Genomic DNA, 15,560 nt, shown 5'->3' on the forward strand with positions numbered 1-15,560 from the left:
GAGCTGTCGAGACAGATGTCCGGGGAGCTTTTACAAGAGTCAGTTACTGTTGTGCTCGCCTTTTCGTTTAGAGTACTACATGATTAGAGAGGTCTATTTCACTTAAAATTTTGTTTCCTCTCGTCTTCTGGTAGTTTCGAGTGCCATAGAGGGCTGAGCATTGAAATCACGGAAAATAATGCAGTCAAGTTGTGTACTAATTTATGTCTTGTATCCTGCATCACTGCTACACCAAGATTTTTCGCAGGTATTCACTAGTTTGATGTTCTTACCACCTGTGGTGGGTTCTATGGCTTGGACTATTATTTGTTTGTCAGAAGTCTCAAGTTTGTTGTGAGTGGGGAAATATTGCCTGGTGTTTGCTTCTATTAGCTTTCACCAGGAGCAGGTCTTGCAGTCGAATTTGTTGTTCGTTTGCTCTATGAACTGTCAGTTGGTGCATTTCAGGTGTACCCGTCCTCTGCGGTCGCAACAGTCGCAGAATTCCAGTTGCTACGGTGACAAATAGAAGGCGTTGGGCAGGGGTTTGTTTCAGTGCCTCAAAGGATGAGAAGCTGGGCAAATATGTGTTTCCCAGTTAAATGCATACTAGGGACCAGAGAGACTGGGTTTGCCTGATCCCGCCGCAGATCACGCCGGAGACTTATGTTCAAGGTGCGAAGGGGGTTCTTAGAGTTTGACGTATTCTTTGTGTGGAGGCGGTTCTTAGGTGCTTAGAGATTGCTAGTTGGAAAACAAGGCACTGGATTCCCTGAAAACTGCTTTCTCGTCGTGCACTACCAAAATAATCTGGCTATTGTGTAGTTGAAGAAAAATTAATGGTAAAATAATTTTCTACAATTTCTTCTTTACGCGTGGCGGGAATTAAGTCATAACAGTGTCTTCTGGTGTCAAAAATGTTAAAACAAAATGGGTTAATGATTGGTAGCAACAGAGAGATTCTTTTTAGATTGTAATGATCCTCTTCGAGTGTCTCGTTGTAGAAAAAATTTTGTTTCCCAATTGCTTTAAGAGTTAAAGTTGAGAGTTGAAGATGTTAGGCTAATTGTTGTGATAAACTTATTAAATAGTTTCAGAGAATGTCTGATGTCGGCGAACTTGCCAATGGGGTGTCTATCCCCAGTGACCAGATGCCAATTATTTCCCAACCAAGTACTGAGAATGAGCCCCCACTCCCCGACTTGCGTTTTCACGATCAAACACCGTTATCAAAGCCGGACAACAAAAGATCTCGACTTCTGCTAGAATCTTCTCCAATTGAGGAAGATGATTCAGACGACGCAAGAATACAAAAGTTTGTTGACGAAGCAGTTCAAAGAAAAATATCAAGCATGCTGCCAAAAATTGTGGACACGCTGCAGACAGAAATCAAAGACACTTTATCCAATGCTATAAAGAAAGCTGTGTCAGACATGAAGACAAAAGTAATGGGCGAATTGAGGGAGGATATAGTTTTCGTTGACAAGAAATATGAACTGAAAACATTTTGTGAAACAGAACAACTGGAAACCTATAATAGACGCGATAACGTTAAAATTCTTGGAGTCAACGAAAACCTGCATGAGGACGGCCACTTAGAAGCACCACTAGAAACAATTGAAAAAGTTCTCAACGTTTCGAACATCATCGAATCAAAAGTAACTGCGAACGACATCTCCCTTGCTCATCGCCTTGGCACGAAAAGTACTACTCGTCCAATAATAGTGAGGTTATCGCGACGCATTGCTAAAGTGATCATGCAGCCAAATAAAAAGAAACTCAAAGACAACCCCCTGGCCAACAACGTACGGATCATTGAGAATATCAGTCGCGCACAAGTCAAGTTCCTCAATCTCATGCAAACCGATGCCCGAATTGCTTCCGCATGGACCAAAGAAGGAGCAGTATTCTTCACGGAGCCCAACAGTCAACACATCAACAAGTTCAACAACCTCTATGATGGAGGAATCCTACTCAATTAAGCTTGGATGATGTTTTGTTCTGCAGAGAGACAGAAAACACCTCCACCTGCTTGGATCATTTTATTTTCCAAAATATAAATCTGACGCGTTCTTTCGTATTGAAAGAAGAGAATATCTGATCATTACCCGGTAATAATAGAATGGGATTCATGTCAACTCGAAAAGACCGAGATCTCATTTCGTGACACGTGCTTCTTAAAAAACAAATTTTTATGTGATGAATTTCTTCAAAGACTGGGCGAAAGCCTTAGTGCTTGTAATGAAAAAATTTTCACCGACTGCTGTTCTTCATCCTCTTTCTTCTTCGTCTTCATCTGCGCTCTCTTCGTCACCACTCTCTCTGTCACTACCAGACTCTGAGTGGCGTCTCTTCTTACTTCTCCTCTCATCTTCTTGTGAGTCGGCTTCAGTATCCTCTGCATCTAATTCTTCCTGTGAGCCCCTTGGCTGGTCATCCAGAGGCACGTCGGGCTCTTTCTTCTTGTTGTACAAAATCATGTTGAGATCGTCTATTATGTCCCCAGTCTCATGTTCGAAGACAATTGATCTGAGGGCCGCTGTATAGGATCTCATCAATGATAGCATCAGCAGTGTAATCCTACAATTTCTGTCTCACCTTCTCATTATTCTTCTTATCGGACCTGGACCTGACTAAGGACTTACAGAAGTCATCCCAAGAATGGTCATATTGATGGTAAGACACCAACTTGTTCTCATCCATGCAAGCAGCCCCTGACAGGGTGCCTCGAGGGAAGCGTCGCTTTACATAGATGCCGACTGTAGAGGTGCTGCTCAGCATCTGCGTTATTAAATTCAGCTCTTTTGTAGCCAGTTAGGTACTAGGCCCCAATATGCAACTTGGCAAGGGATTCCGTCTTCTTCATATTAACCCATATGCTTACAGCCCCCATTGAGCTTGCCAGGCCAGGGCAGAGTAGGAATGGCTTATGACGCATGACCATTCGTAAGCATGCTTCAAGAGTTGCGTGTTTGTGGGTACCGGCGGGCGTAGACTCAACTCTTAGCAACATGTCAGCAGATATATTGAGGATAAATTCAGAAGGGTGTGGCCAGACCGGGACCCCCTTGCTAAGGTTAATGCCTCTTATCCCCAAGGCATCTAGGCAACTTTTCGTGGAAGCCCAATGGCCGGCAATGTGGACAATGTCGACCCAAGCGGACTGGTCTTTATTCTCGTACATGCCTGCTACCACAGTATTAAAGACCTTCAGAGCGTAACCGGACATGGCACCCTGTCCAGTATGGTGATTCGTCAACCACCAATTCATTTTAGTGGCCATAATCATTGTAAGCGCAGCTTGCACCTTATTGATTTCTACAGTGCCATCAAACCCATCTGGCTTCTTACTAGGAAGGGTTCCATTGAACACCCGCCAGTCACCGTCTTCAGGCTCTGCATTGTCACTTATCATGTAGGCCGTGTGTTTCAAAACTTTATGAGCATCAGTATAACAGAAAGCACTGAGGGAAGGTGGCTTGTCAATATGGCACCGTATCATATGAGCGTTGCACGAGTGAAGGCCCGCTCACCAGATAATGTGCTAGCAGTATCGGCTCTATCTGCCTGTGTCTTTGCATTCATATGGAAAGTCGGGGGACCCATAATCTCTTTTTCGGAACATGCACTTAAGCTAGAAGAATACCTTAAAAAATTAGAGAAATACGTAGCAACTTTGAACAAGCTGTTAGAAAATCTAAAAAGAAGCTTTACTGGGATAAATTCAAGGCATGTATTGGAGACTCAAGACAAACTTACAAACTCTTAAATGATTTACGAGGTTCAATTTGCGACGCTCAAACTGTCCCTGCTCTCACATCGTGTTTTCAGAGGCAGTCGGAGCCTACCGCTGAGGATATAGCAGATGAGTTTAACCATTACTTTACAACGATCGCCAAAGACATTAAAGCTGCTCTGCCTGAAACCGCTCTACCAGTCTTACCTTCTGTGGAAAAGTCGATGTTTCTAAATGAAGTGTCAAATGCTGAAGTTAAACTCATTAGTGATCAGCTTGATAACAAATCATCTTCTGGTGATGATAATGTCAACAACTTAATCGTAAAAGCATCTGCGCCTGTGGTAATTCCTTACCTAACGCATCTGATAAACAAATCGCTCTCACATGGAATCTTCCCAACAGAACTAAAAAAAGCCAAAATCCTCCCGTTTCTTAAAGATGGAGCAAAGACCGATGAATCAAACTATAGGCCAATTTCACTTTTGTTAATCTGGAGCAAAATATATGAAAGAGCTATGTACAACAGAGTGTATCAGTATTTAGAAGAATTTTCTTTCCCATATTTCAAACAATTCGGCTTCCGATCAAAACATTGTGCAATCGATGCAATTGTTGAGTTGGCCGAGCATGCAAAACACCAAGTACTGAGAATGAGCCCACACTCCTCGACTTGCGTTTTCACGATCAAACACCGTTATCAAAGCCGGACAACAAAAGATCTTGACTTCTGCTAGGGTCTTCTCCAATTGAGGAAGAAAATTCAGAAGACGCAAGAATACAAAAGTTTGTTGACGAAGCCATTCAAAGAACAACATCAAGCATGCTGCCAAAAATTGTGGACACGCTGCAGAAAGAAATCAAAGACACTTTATCCAATGCTATAACGAAAGCTGTGTCAGACATGAAGACAGAAGTAATGGGCGAATTGAGGGAGGATTTAGTTTTCGTTGACAAGAAATCTGAATTGAAAACATTGTGTGAAACAGAACAACTGGAAACCTATAATAGACGCGATAACCTTAAAATTCTTGCAGTCAACGAAAACCTGCATGAGGACGGCCACTTAGAAGCACCACTAGAAACAATTGAAAAAGTTCTCAACATTTCGAACATCATCGAATCAAAAGTAACTGCGAACCACATCTCCAAAAGTACTACTCGAAAAGTACTACGATTTCAATTCATGGGCATACATACTCCTTTCTGACTCTGTACAACAAACCACGTTCAAATAAACAACTGTTTCTTGACCACTTAGACCAATTCCTTGAGCGAAACGCTTCTCATTCAACTCCTATGGTCATATGTGATACTAACATCGATGTTTTTAAAAATAATGCACTTATCAAAAACTATCTCAGTCTAGTAACGGCTAACGGTTTTCATTGTTTCGCTGATGAACCCACCAGAGAGACAGAAAACAGCTCCACCCGCCTGGATCATTTTTTCAAAATATAAATCTGACGCGTTCTTTCGTATTGAAAGAAGAGAATATCTCTGATCATTACCCGGTAATAATAGAATGGGATTCATGTCAACTCGAAGAGACCGAGATCTCATTTCGTGACACGTGCTTCTTAAAAAACAAATTATTACGTGATGAATTTCTTCAAAGACTGGGCGAAAGCCTTAGTGCTTGTAATGAAAAAATTTTCACCGACTGCTGTTCTTCATCCTCTATTTCTTCTTCGTCTTCATCTGCGCTCTCTTCGTCACTTGCATCTAATTCTTCCTGTGAGTCCCTTGGCTGGTCATCTAGAGGCACGTCGGGCTATTTCTTCTTGTTGTACAAAATCATGTTGAGATCGTCTATTATGTCACCAGTCTCATGTTCGAAGCCAATTGATCTGAGGGTCGCTGTATAGGATCTCTTATCAATGATAGCATCAGCAGTGTAATCCTTCAATTACTGTCTCATCTTCTCATTATTCTTCTTATCAGACCTGGACCTGACTAAGGACTTGCAGAAGTCATCCCAAGAGTGGTCATACTTAGGGTAAGATACCAACTTGTTCTCATCCATGCAAGCAGCCCCTGACAGGGTGCCCCGAGGGAAGCGTCGCTTTACATAGATGCCGCCTGCAGAGAGGTGCTGCTCAGCATCTGCGTCATTAAATTCAGCTCTTTTGTAGCCAGTTAGGTAATAGGCCCCAATATGCAACTTGGCAAGGGATTCCGTCTTCTTCATCTTAACCCATATGCTTACAGCCCCCATTGTGCTTGCCAAGCCAGGGCAGAGTAGGAATGGCTTATGACGCATGACCATTCGTAAGCATGCTTCAAGAGTTGCGTGTTTGTGGGTACCAGCGGGCGTAGACTCAACTCTTAGCAACATGTCAGCAGATTTATTGAGGATATATTCAGAAGGGTGTGGCCAGACCGGGACACCCTTGCTAAGGTTAATGCCTCTTATCCCCAAGGCATCTGGGCAATTTTTCGTGAAAGCCCAATGGCCGGCAGTGTGGACAATGTCGACCCAAGCGGACTGGTCTTTATTCTCGTACATGCCTGCTACCACAGTATTAAAGACCTTCAGAGCGTAACCGGACATGGCACCCTGTCCAGTATGGTGATTCGTCAACCACCAATTGATTTTAGTGGCGATTATCATTGTTAGCGCAGCTTGCACCTTATTGATTTCTACAGTGCCATCAAACCCATCTGGCTTCTTACTAGGAAGGGTCCCATTGAACACCCGCCAGTCACCGTCTTCAGGCTCTGCAGTGTCAGTTATCATGTAGGCCGTGTGTTTCAAAACAATATGAGCATCAGTATAACAGAAAGCACTGAGGGAAGGTGGCTTGTCAATATGACACCGTATCATATGAGCCGTTGCACGAGTGAAGGCCCGCTCACCAGATAATGTAATAGCAGTATCGGCTCTATCTGCCTGTGTCTTTGCATTCATATGGAAAGTCGGGGGACCCATACTCTCTTCTTCGGAATATGCACTTAAGCTAGAAGCCCGTAACAGACCCAAGCTTGCAAGTGCATAAGCACAGTTTGTCATAAAATCTTTATGATCTCGGTGACCTTTGTGGCCCAACTCTTGGGACTCGTACACAACCATAGCTGTGTAAGCGGCTCTTTGTTCACGATTGCCAGTAGTTACTAAAGGTAATTTCTTAGAATTAGGTAAAGACCCATCTACCCCATCACTTATTTCCACCCCCGCTATAACATTAATGTCAGGTAATTGGACACTATTAATGAAGGCGTCTTGTGCGGCTTCTTGTGCAGCTAGGGCTTGCGCGGCAGCTTGATGAACAGATCTTTTTGCTGCCTTATTTTTTTTTTATCAATTAGGAGTTTTTATCGAATCGAACTGGCTACAATGCCCCACAACAATGCAAAAACAAGGAGGGCTCAAGTTTTCAAAGGTATTTACAATTAGGCTAAAAGACCGAAGAGGATCCTGACTCTGCTTTCAATGAATTCAAAAACATCTTCGAAAATACTTTAAATATTTTTGCACCTATCAAGAGCTTTAACAAGCCAGCATGTAAAACTCCGAAATGGTTTACCAACAACCTTAAAAATATGAGAGTAAAAAGAAATCGCGCGCACCTGAAATTGAAACAAAATCCGCAAAACGAAGAATACCTTAAAAAAAAGTTAGAGAAATACGTGGCAACTTTGAACAAGCTGTTAGAAAATCTAAAAAGAAGTTTTATTGGGATAAATTCAAGGCATGTATTGGAGACTCAAGACAAACTTACTAACTCTTAAATGATTTACGAGGTTCAATTTGCGACGCTCAAACTGTCCCTGCTCTCACATCGTGTTTTCAGAGGCAGTCGGAGCCTACCGCTGAGGATATAGCAGATGAGTTTAACCATTACTTTACAACGATCGCCAAAGACATTAAAGCTGCTCTGCCTGAAACCGCTCTACCAGTCTTACCTTTTGTGGAAAAGTCGATGTTTCTATATGAAGTGTCAAATGCTGAAGTTAAACTCATTAGTGATCAGCTTGATAACAAATCATCTTCTGGTGATGATAATGTCAACAACTTAATCGTAAAAGCATCTGCGCCTGTGGTAATTCCTTACCTAACGCATCTGATAAACAAATCGCTCTCACATGGAATCTTCCCAACAGAACTAAAAAAAGCCAAAATCCTCCCGTTTCTTAAAGATGGAGCAAAGACCGATGAATCAAACTCGAGGCCAAGTTCACTTTTGTTAATCTGGAGCAAAATATATGAAAGAGCTATGTACAACAGTATATCAGTATTTATAAAAATTTTAACTCCTATATTACAAACAATTCGGCTTCCGATCAAAACATTGTGCAATCGATGCAATTGTTGTTGACCGAGCATGCAAAACACCAAGTACTGCGAATGAGCCCCCACTCCCCGACTTGCGTTTTCACGATCAAACACCGTTATCAAAGCCGGACAACAAAAGATCTCGACTTCTGCTAGGGTCTTCTCCAATTGAGGAAGAAAATTCAGAAGACGCAAGAATACAAAAGTTTGTTGACGAAGCCATTCAAAGAACAATATCAAGCATGCTGCCAAAAATTGTGGACACGCTGCAGAAAGAAATCAAAGACACTTTATCCAATGCTATAACGAAAGCTGTGTCAGACATGAAGACAAAAGTAATGGGCGAATTGAGGGATATAGTTTTCGTTGACAAGAAATATGAACTGAAAACATTGTGAAACAGAACAACTGGAAACCTATAATAGACGCGATAACCTTAAAATTCTTGGAGTCAACGAAAACCCGCATGAGGACGGCCACTTAGATGCACCACTAGAAACAATTGAAAAAGTTCTCGACGTTTCGAACATCATCGAATCAAAAGTAACTGCGAACGACATCTCCACTGCTCATCGCCTTGGCACGAAAAGTACTTTTCGAAAAGTACTACCATTTCAATTCATGGGCATACATACTCCTTTCTGACTCTGTACAACAAACCACGTTCAAATAAACAACTGTTTCTTGACCAGTTAGACCAATTCCTTGAGCGAAACGCTTCTCATTCAACTCCTATGATCATATGTGATACTAACATCGATGTTTTCGAAAATAAAGCACTTATCAAAAACTATCTCAGTATAATAACGGCTAATGGTTTTGATTGTTTCGCTGATGAACCCACCAGAGAGACAGAAAACACCTCCACCTGTCTGGATCATTTTATTTTCCAAATTATAAGTCTGACGCGTTCTTTCGTATTGAAAGAAGAGAATATCTCTGATCATTACCCTGTAATAATAGAATGGGATTCATGTCAACTCGAAAAGACCGAGATCTCATTTCGTGACACGTGCTTCTTAAAAAACAAATTATTACGTGATGAATTTCTTCAAAGACTGGGCAAAAGCCTTAGTGCTTCTAATGAAAAAAATTTTCACCGACTGCTGTTCTTCATCCTCTTTTTCTTCTTGGTCTTCATCTGTGCTCTCTTCGTCACCACTCTCTCTGTCACTTCCAGACTCTGAGTGGAGTCTCTTCTTACTTCTCCTCTCATCTTCTTGTGAGTCGGCTTCAGTATCCTCTGCATCTAATTCTTCCTGTGAGCCCCTTGGCTGGTCATCTAGAGGCACGTCGGGCTCTTGCTTCTTGTTGTACAAAATCATGTTGAGATCGTCTAATATGTCCCCAGTCTCATGTTCGAAGCCAATTGATCTGAGGGTCGCTGTATAGGATCTCTTATCAATGATAGCATCAGCAGTGTAATCCTTCAATTACTGTGTCATCTTCTCATTATTCTTCTTATCAGACCTGGACCTGATTAAGGACTTACAGAAGTCTTCCCAAGAGTGGTCATACTGAGGGTAAGACACCAACTTGTTATCATCCATGCAAGCAGCCCCTGACAGGGTGCCCCGAGGGAAGCGTCGCTTTACATAGATGCCGACTGCAGAGAGGTGCTGCTCAGCATCGGCGTCATTAAATTCAGCTCTTTTGTAGCCAGTTAGGTAATAGGCCCCAATATGCAACTTGGCAAGGGATTCCGTCTTCTCCATATTAACCCATATGCTTACAGCCCCCATTGAGCTTGCCAGGCCAGGGCAGAGTAGGAATGGCTTATGACGCATGACCATTCGTAAGCATGCTTCAAGAGTTGCGTGTTTGTGGGTACCGGCGGGCGTAGACTCAACTCCTAGCAACATGTCAGCAGATATCTTGAGGATAAATTCAGAAGGGTGTGGCCAGACCGGGACCTTCCTTGCTAAGTTTAATGCCTCTTATCCCCAAGGCATCTAGGCAATTTTTCATGGAAGCCAATGGCCGGCAGTGTGGACAATGTCGACCCAAGCGGACTGGTCTTTATTGTACATGCCTGCTACCACAGTTTTAAAGACCTTCAGAGCGTAACCGGACATGGCACCCTGTCCAGTATGGTGATTCGTCAACCACCAATTGATTTTAGTGGCGATTATCATTGTTAGCGCAGCTTGCACCTTATTGATTTCTACAGTGCCATCAAACCCATCTGGCTTCTTACTAGGAAGGGTTCCATTGAACACCCGCCAGTCACCGTCTTCAGGCTCTGCAGTGTCAGTTATCATGTAGGCCGTGTGTTTCAAAACTCTATGAGCATCAGTATAACAGAAAGCACTGAGGGAAGGTGGCTTGTCAATATGACACCGTATCATATGAGCCGTTGCACGAGTGAAGGCCCTCACCAGATAATGTGCTAGCAGTATCGGCTCTATCTGCCTGTGTCTTTGCATTCATATGGAAAGTCGGGGGACCCATAATCTCTTCTTCGGAATATGCACTTAAGCTAGAAGCCCGTAACGGACACAAGCTTGCAAGTGCATAAGCACAGTTTGTCATAAAATCTCTATGATCTCGGTGACCTTTGTGGCCCAACTCTTGGGGCTCGTACACAACCATAGCTGTGTAAGCGGCTCTTTGTTCACGATTGCCAGTAGTTACTAAAGGTAATTTCTTAGAATTAGGTAAAGACCCATCTACCCCAGCAGCTATTCCCACCCCAGCTATACCATTTATGTCAGGTAATTGGACACTATTAATGCAGGCGTCTTGTGGGGCTTCTTGTGCAGCTAGGGCTTGCGCGGCAGCTTGATAAACAGATGTATTTGCTGCCATTTTTTTTATCAATTAGGAGTTTTTATCAAATCCAACTGGCTACAATGCGCCACAACAATGCGAAAACAAGGAGGGCTCAAGTTTTCAAAGGTGTTGCCAATTAGGCTAAAAGACCGAAGAGGAGCCTGACTCTGCTTTCAATAAATTCAAAAACATCTTCGAAAATACTTTAAATCTTTTTGCACCTATCAAGAGCTTTAACAAGCCAGCATGTAAAACTCCGAAATGGTTTACCAACAACCTTAAAAATCTGAGAGTAAAAAGAAATCGCGCGCACCTGAAATGGAAACAAAAATCCGCAAAACGAAGAATACCTATAAAGAAATTAGAGAAATACGTGGCAACTTTGAACAAGCTGTTAGAAAATCTAAAAAGAAGCTTTACTGGGACAAATTCAAGGCATGTATTGGAGACTCAAGACAAACTTACAAACTCTTAAATGATATAAGAGGTTCAATTTGCGACGCTCAAATTGTCCCTGTTCTCACATCGTGTTTTCAGAGGCAGTCGGAGCCTACCGCTGAGGATATAGCAGATGAGTTTAACCATTACTTTACAACGATCGCCAAAGACATTAAAGCTGCTCTGCCTGAAACCGCTCTACCAGTCTTACCTTCTGTGGAAAAGTCGATGTTTCTATATGAAGTGTCAAATGCTGAAGTTAAACTCATTAGTGATCAGCTTGATAAGAAATCATATTCTGGTGATGATAATGGCAACAACTTAATCTTAAAAGCATCTGCGCCTGTGGTAATTCCTTACCTAACGCATCTGATAAACAAATCGCTCTCACATGGAATCTTCCCAACAGAACTAAAAAAAGCCAAAATCCTCCCGTTTCATAAAGATGGAGCAAAGACCGATGAATCCAACTATAGGCCAATTTGACTTTTGTTAATCTGGAGCAAAATATATGAAAGAGCTATGTACAACAGAGTATATCAGTATTCAGAAAAATTTTCACTCCCATATTCCAAACAATTCGGCTTCCGATCAAAACATTGTGCCATCGATGCAATTGTTGAGTTGACCGAGCATGCGAAACACCAAGTACTGAGAATGAGCCCACACTCCTCGACTTGCGTTTTCACGATCAAACACCGTTATCAAAGCCGGACAACAAAAGATCTTGACTTCTGCTTGACGAAGCCATTCAAAGAACAATATCAAGCATGCTGCCAAAAATTGTAGACACGCTGCTATCAGAAATCAAAGATACTTTATTCAATTCTATAACGAAAGCTGTGTCAGACATGAAGACAGAAGTAATGGGCGAATTGAGGGAGGATATAGTTTTCGTTGACAAGAAATCTGAATTGAAAACATTGTGTGAAACAGAACAACTGGAAACGTATAATAGACGCGAAAACCTTAAAATTCTTGGAGTCAACGAAAACCTGCATGAGGACGGCCACTTAGAAGCACCACTAGAAACAATTGAAAAAGTTCTCAACATTTCGAACATCATCGAATCAAAAGTAACTGCGAACGACATCTCCATTGCTCATCGCCTTGGCACGAAAAGTACTACTCGAAAAGTACTACGATTTCAATTCATGGGCATACATACTCCTTTCTGACTCTGTACAACAAACCACGTTCAAATAAACAACTGTTTCTTGACCAGTTAGACCAATTCCTTGAGCGAAACGCTTCTCATTCAACTCCTATGGTCATATGTGATACTAACATCGATGTTTTCAAAAATAATGCACTTATCAAAAACTATCTCAGTATAGTAACGGCTAACGGTTTTGATGGTTTCGCTGATGAACCCACCAGAGAGACAGAAAACACCTCCACCTGCTTGGATCATTTTATTTTCCAAAATATAAATCTGACGCGTTCTTTCGTATTGAATGAAGCGAATATCTGATCATTACCCGGTAATAATAGAATGGGATTCATGTCAACTCGAAAAGACCGAGATCTCATTTCCTGACACGTGCTTCTTAAAAAACAAATTATTACGTGATGAATTTCAAAGACTGGGCGAAAGCCTTGTGCTTGTAATGAAAAAATTTTCACCGACTTCTGTTTTTCATCCTCTTTTTCTTCTTCTTCATCTGCGCTCTCTTCGTCACCACTCTCTCTGTCACTCCCAGACTCTGAGTGGAGTCTCTTCTTACTTCTCCTCTCATCTTCTTGTGAGTCGGCTTCAGTATCCTCTGCATCTAATTCTTCCTCTGAGCCCCTTGGCTGGTCATCTAGAGGCACGTCGGGCTCTTTCTTCTTGTTGTACAAAATCATGTTGAGATCGTCTATTATGTCCCCAGTCTCATGTTCGAAGCCAATTGATCTGAGGGCCGCTGTATAGTATCTCATCAATGATAGCATCAGCAGTGTAATTCTTCAATTTCTGTCTCATCTCTTTATTTTTCTTATCAGACCTGGATCTGACTAAGGACTTACAGAAGCCATCCCAAGAGTGGTCATACTGAGGGTAAGACACCAACTTGTTCTCATCCATGCAAGCAGCCCCTGACAGGGTGCCCCGAGAGAAGCGTCGCTTTACATAGATGCTGACTGTAGAGAGGTGCTGCTCAGCATCTGCGTCATTAAATTCAGCTCTTTTGTAGCCAGTTAGGTAATAGGCCCCAATATGCAACTTGGCAAGGGATTCCGTCTTCTTCATATTAACCCATATGCTTACAGCCCCCATTGTGCTTGCCAAGCCAGGGCAGAGTAGGAATGGCTTATGACGCATGACCATTTGAAAGCATGCTTCAAGAGTTGCGTGTTTGTGGGTACCGGCGGGCGTAGACTCAACTCTTAGCAACATGTCAGCAGATATATTGAGGATATATTCAGAAGGGTGTGGCCAGACCGTGACCCCCTTGCTAACGTTAATGCCTCTTATCCCCAAGGCATCTGGGCAATTTTTCGTGGAAGCCCAATGGCCGGCAGTGTGGACAATGTCGACCCAATCGGACTGGTCTTTATTCTCGTACATGCCTGCTACCACAGTATTAAAGACCTTCAGAGCGTAACCGGACATGGCACTCTGTCCAGTGTGGTGATTCGTCAACCACCATATGATTTTAGTGGCCATTATCATTGTAAGCGCAGCTTGCACCTTATTGATTTCGACAGTGCCATCAAACCCATCTGGCTTCTTACTAGGAAAGGTCCCATTGAACACCCGCTAGTCACCGTCTTCAGGCTCTGCATTGTCAGTTATCATGTAGGCCGTGTGTTTCATCAACCAAAGCGCAGCTTGCACCTTATTGATTTCTGCAGTGCCATCAAACCCATCTGGCTTCTTAATAGGAAGGGTCCCATTGAACACCCGCCAGTCACTGTCTTCAGGCTCTGCAGTGTCAGTTATCATGTAGGCCGTGTGTTTCAAAACTCTATGAGCATCAGTATAACAGAAAGCACTGAGGGAAGGTGGCTTGTCAATATGACACCGTATCTTATGAGCCGTTGCACGAGTGAAGGCCCGCTCACCAGATAATGTGCTAGCAGTATCGGCTCTATCTGCCTGTGTCTCTGCATTCATATGGAAAGTGGGGCGACCCATAATCTCTTCTTCGGAATATGCACTTAAGCTAGAAGCCCGTAACAGACCCAAGCTTGCAAGTGCATAAGCACAGTTTGTCATAAAATCTCTCTGAGCTCGGTGACCTTTGTGGCCCAGCTCTTGGGACTCGTACACAACCATAGCTGTGTAAGCGGCTGTTTGTTCACGATTGCCAGTAGCTACTAAAGGTAATTTCTTAGATTTTGGTAAAGACCCATCTACCCCATCACTTATTTCCACCCCAGCTATAACATTAATGTCAGGTAATTGGACACTATTAATGAAGGCGTCTTGTGCGGCTTCTTGTGCAGCTAGGGCTTGCGCGGCAGCTTGATGAACAGATGTATTTGCTGCCATATTTTTTTTTATCAATTAGGAGTTTTTATCAAATCGAACTGGCTACAATGCGGCACAACAATGCAAAAACAAGGAGGGTTCAAGTTTTCAAAGGTATTGACAATTAGGCTAAAAGACCGAAGAGGAGCCTGACTCTGCTTTCAATAAATTCAAAAACATCTTCGAAAATACTTTAAATCTTTTTGCACCTATCAAGAGCTTTAACAAGCCAGCATGTAAAGCTCCGCAATGGTTACCAACAACCTTAAAAATCTGAGAGTAAAAAGAAATCGCGCCAACCTGAAATGGAAACAAAATCCGCAAAACGAAGATCCGCTAAACAAAATTAGAGAAATACGTGGCAACTTTGAACAAGCTGTTTGAAAATCTAAAAAGAAGTTTTCTTCGGATAAATTCAAGGCATGTATTGGAGACTCAAGACAAACTTACAAACTCTTAAATGATTTACGAGGTTCAATTTGCGACGCTCAAACTGTCCCTGCTCTCACATCGTGTTTTCAGAGGCAGTCGGAGCCTACCGCTGAGGATATAGCAGATGAGTTTTACCATTACTTTACAACGTTCGCCAAAGACCTTAAAGCTGCTCTGCCTGAAACCGCTCTACCAGTCTTACCTTCTGTGGAAAAGTCGATGTTTCTATATGAAGTGTCAAATGCTGAAGTTAAACTCATTAGTGATCAGCTTGATAACAAATCATCTTCTGGTGATGATAATGTCAACAACTTAATCTTAAAAGCATCTGCGCCTGTGGTAATTCCTTACCTAACGCATCTGATAAACAAATCGCTCTCACATGGAATCTTCCCAACAGAACTAAAAAAAGCCAAAATTCTCCCGTTTCTTAAAGATGGAGCAAAGACCGATGACTCAAACTATAGGCC

At 42.4% G+C, this 15,560-nt stretch overlaps 1 protein-coding gene across 2 annotated transcripts in view; it reads left to right on the plus strand.

The window, feature by feature from the left end:
- Positions 1-1,041: 1,041 nt before the first annotated feature.
- Positions 1,042-15,560, plus strand: part of LOC142353683 (complex I intermediate-associated protein 30, mitochondrial-like) — a 75,262-nt gene continuing 60,743 nt past the window's right edge. The window contains exon 1 of one of the 2 annotated variants that reach the window (XM_075405990.1): positions 1,042-1,068. The gene's annotated coding sequence lies outside the window, so the exon portion shown is untranslated. The remainder of the gene's footprint in view (positions 1,069-15,560) is intronic. The other variant, XM_075405991.1, reaches the window with a different exon arrangement.

Source organism: Convolutriloba macropyga, chromosome 14 (assembly GCF_964194025.1).
Source record: "Convolutriloba macropyga chromosome 14, txConMacr16.3, whole genome shotgun sequence".
In the NCBI taxonomy this organism is placed as follows: domain Eukaryota; kingdom Metazoa; phylum Xenacoelomorpha; order Acoela; family Convolutidae; genus Convolutriloba; species Convolutriloba macropyga.